The sequence below is a fragment of the Sinocyclocheilus grahami genome, unplaced genomic scaffold, assembly GCF_001515645.1.
Source record: "Sinocyclocheilus grahami isolate Dianchi unplaced genomic scaffold, SAMN03320097.WGS_v1.1 scaffold1956.1, whole genome shotgun sequence".
In the NCBI taxonomy this organism is placed as follows: Eukaryota; Metazoa; Chordata; class Actinopteri; order Cypriniformes; family Cyprinidae; genus Sinocyclocheilus; species Sinocyclocheilus grahami.
The window spans coordinates 26,567-30,982 of NW_015507135.1; positions in this window are offsets into that span (position 1 = coordinate 26,567).

The following is a 4,416-nucleotide window of genomic DNA, read 5'->3' on the forward strand; positions in this document are numbered from 1 at the left end:
ATATGTGTGTGTATGTGTGTGTGTGTGTGTGTGTGTGTGTGTGGGTGTGTGTGGGACCCCATCTGTGAAAACCTAGTTAAAGTTGCATACTCTAATTCTGAGATAAAGAGCACCAAAGTTGTCATAGCCATATTGCTGTAAATGATAGATTATACTGAGAAATTACCCATTCATCCTCAAACACTATCCACTGATTGTTACTTTCCTTGTGTATTGTCTCTGTGGTCATTTGGGTGTTATCTGTATTCTGTAGACATATTGGGCCTCATTTATCAATCTAACGTAGAAACGAGCGCAGATCCGTGCGCACAAATCAATTTACGACAGAGTTCACGTGTGATTTATGAAACATTCGTATGCCGCCAATCTCATCGTACGAATGATCGCATGTTGATAAATGTGGCGCCAGAAAACAATCGTTATTTGAATATCACGCCCCTAAAAACACCCTGGTTTAGAAGCCTCGCCCTAGAGTTTACGACACGCAGAAACGAAACCCGGCCAAAAAGAGGAAGCCGTACGCTCAATTTTCTGTCGTACGTTCGTTTCGTAAATGAGGCCCATTATCTCTTGAAAGTGTAACAAGCCGTCTTCTTCCTTGTTTACTTGTTTCTAAGTGAACCATAAGCTTTAATGGCATGTTTGTTTGTTTTTTCAGTGCTACATTGTAGTGTTAATTTTGTCAGCTATTTTCATTTTAGTCTTAGTCTTAGTCCCGGGCTAAAATGTCCTTGTTAGTTTTTATCATATTTAGTCAACTTTATCCTATTTAGTTTTAGTCAAGTTTTAGTTGACTAAAAGTCTCAACATTTTAGTCTAGTTTTTGTCCAAGAAAATCTAAAGTATTTTAGTATAGTTTTAGTCGAAGAAAACCTGAAGTATTTTAGTCTAGTTTTAGTCAATGAAAACTTGACATTTTAGCAATAAGATGATTAATTAACTGTACAGCAGTAGCCTATTAATTTTGGCAGCCATTTTTAATTTAGTCTTAGTCTTACTCAAATGTAAATTTTAGTTATCATATTTAGACAAACTTGTCCTGTTTTTGTTTATTCAATGAAATTTATGAGCATTTTAGTCAGGTTTTTTAGTCAATGAAATATTAGTCACATTTTCGTCATTCTGTGTAATGGTTAAACTGATTACAAAAAAAAAAAAAAACCTCTCAAAATTATAATGGTAATGATTGTTGTCATTTGCTAAATTTACTTTTGCATTTCAGGTATTGCACTTTCTCCAGTAAGCACAAATCAATAGAATGTTGACACATACATGGTGTATTTTACCATAGGCTTTTTATTATATAAATCAATAACAAAGACTTATGCAATCTCTCTGTCTACATTATGAAAACGGCTAAAACAAGCGAAAAATATTATAACAGTGAAATTCCTTGTAATTCCATAATTGCAATAGTCTATTCTCTACTAAAACAACAGCGACTGAGTAAGTGTATTTATTCAGCGATCACGATCGCAAACAGTCAAGATCTCATGACAGAACACAGACCGGCTGAATGACGCTTTCAGTTAGATCGCTAAACTCCAGCTTTACCCCTTGTCCAAATACCCACACTTGAGGCCTTGGCCACTTGAGAGCATGTGCGCGCGGCAGGAAGTAAGTGTGCAAGTCTGTCCCATGTCTTCAAAATGCCAAAGTGCAGTGCCCTTAATGGATACTAAATCCACACTATCTCGAATACCGCTCCAGAGCCCTATTCAAGGCTAAGTGTATCCCATCATGCATCATGTTCTGGAAATAAATCGTGAGACTTTTTGCCGAGATCTCGCGAGAGGTCACGGAAACCTTTCCAATGTAAGTTAAATATTAATATAATAATTAGATATTACAAATAATTTGGTAGAAAAACAGTGTTTTTACTTTTATTGGTGCAAAGATGAGTTGTGGTGATATTTATTTTGTACAACATTTGCAACTGCTTTTTATCATTTAATTAGAAGCACCACAAATACAAATTGCCATGTTATAGGGAATACTGAACAGACATTTAGAAGTTGATTTTAAAATGCTAAGTATTTCAAATTAAAATGAAAATAAAGCTGTGCAAACACTTGCATTTTTACAACACTATAAGTGTGTCCCATCAGGTAATGAAAAGTTCGACACACACACTTGTGGTCTTCACACTCACTTGAAGACTTCGGCCAAATACAGGAAATACGTCATTTAAGTAATCAAGTGTTCAAGTGCAAAGACTGCAAGTGTGGGTATTTGGACAAAGCCTTAGTGTTGGGTCGTTCTTGAACGATTCGTTCATTTTGAACGAATCTTTAATGTGACTCGGGAAGAACGAGTAGTCTCAGGGAGTGATTCGTTCAGTCGCGCATCCGCAACATCCTATAGGTTCTGTAATGGAATTAGTCAAGTAGTTCACCTGTTTCGAGTCTTCGGGTTTTTCGAGTCATTCGTTCATCACGTGACAGCCCCATAAGTTTACCCTATGCAGTCTGAGCCGGAAAGAGAATTGATTAGTTCATCTCTCGAGTCTTCAGGTTTTTCGAGTCGATCGTTCATCACGTGACAGACCCATAAGCGTACCCTATGCAGTCTGAGCAGGAAAGAGACATAATAATAATAACCAACTCTTTATTTCCTTTGTTACAACATTCAGTGTTATGGAAAAGAACCATAATGACAGAAATTCACACATTTATAAACTGTAAGAAGTAAAAAGCTACAATTTGAGACCAGAAACGCATCAAGTAACTGTAAGAGTAAATAATAATTATAATGATGATGATAATAATAACTATGCACCCGTTTCTAAGGAAGCTTGTAAATTAACAAATTTCTCTATCCAATGCTGTCACGTCACGTGACAAAAGAACGAATGATTCGAAAGACTCGAGAGATGAACTAATCAATTCTCCTTCCGGCTCAGACTGCATTGGTTAAAGGGGTCATATGATAGTTTTTTTAAAGATCATTATTTTGTGTATTTGGTGTAACAGAATATGTTGACATGCATTAATGTTAATCAATTAATTATTTTTCAAATACTGTACATTATTGTAGGTCCTCTATGCCCCGCCTCTCTCAAACGCTTTGTTTTCTACAAAGCCCCTCCTTCCGACAAGCGCAGTCTGCTCTGATTGGCCAGCTGACTCAGTGCATTGTGATTGGCCGAACACCTTACCATAATCACGAGCTTCATCTTTCAAATAAATATAAAGACAGAGCCCGAAAGTGGAACAGAGTCGTGTGACAAACACAGTGATGAAGCTGGTATGTGTGCAGTACACAAGCCACGGTTAAGACAGCTGACTCCACTGTGATGTTACCCTCTCTCTCTCTCTCTCTCTCTCTCTCTCTCTCTCTCTCTCTCTCTCTCTCTCTCGCGCGAGTCAAAATCAAGCACGTCATCAGAGAGATTGCAACACGAGCTAATTTTCAGTAAAAGCTAGATAATGGACCGTAAAAAAGGAAAGGCGGTGCAGAAAAACATTGAGAAAAAAAAAGCGCTTAAAGTCTGCATGAAATCAAAATGGACTTTATTTACTTTACTAGCGCACATTGCTAGTCTTGATGTAAACAATTAATCCGTGCAAGTTAATCCGCCTAAAAAAAATGTTTGTCTTCGTAATCTTTAATCAAAATCTGAACATTTACTTCTGCTCTGGAATAGCATTCCTTTTCTGATGACGTCAGTTTTACGGCTTGGGCAGAATATCCTTAAACACACCCCTCCAACCGTTAGGTTGCTATGAGTCAGAGACAGAGAGGAGGAGCGCAAACAAAAAACCATGCCCTCTATTCAATATTCCTTTTCAGATGAAAATACCTCACTACACTGAAATAAATCGGCAGCAACTTCCGGTTCACGCAGACTTTAAGTCCGACGCTGCTAAATGCGTAAAATTAACCGAACTCTTTTTAAAAGGTTTAAATTCAGCTGCTGCAGCGGAGAACAGTTAGTGCCACAGAGGTAAGAAGAAAACAGAAAATACAGCTAGCACAAGTCATTTTCACACTACTTCTGCCAGGTAGCTCGTGGTTTTTTTTGACAGTAGCCTACATTGTATTAAACCGTTGTAAGCTTAGCGTAGAACCCCACTATATTTTAAAATGTCATTGCTTCGTGATAATTGGTTAAGTGTTACTGTTAATGTCTGTTACTGAATTGAATGACTGAAATATCAGCAGATAAAGTGGGGTTTAGGGTAAAAACTGATATAGGCTACTTGCAATATAGTCTAACACATCAAAAACCTATAGCAATAGCCATAGTACTGTAGACATTTGTAGTGAACTTTTCTTTGAATGTGTAGATAGTCATATATTAAAATAAAACATTGAGCACGCATACAGTACATAAGTTTACAGTATGCAATAAATCCTTAGGTAGGGTGGACTGCAGAGTCAAGTGTCATGGAGGTAGGAAGACACAATGAGAGA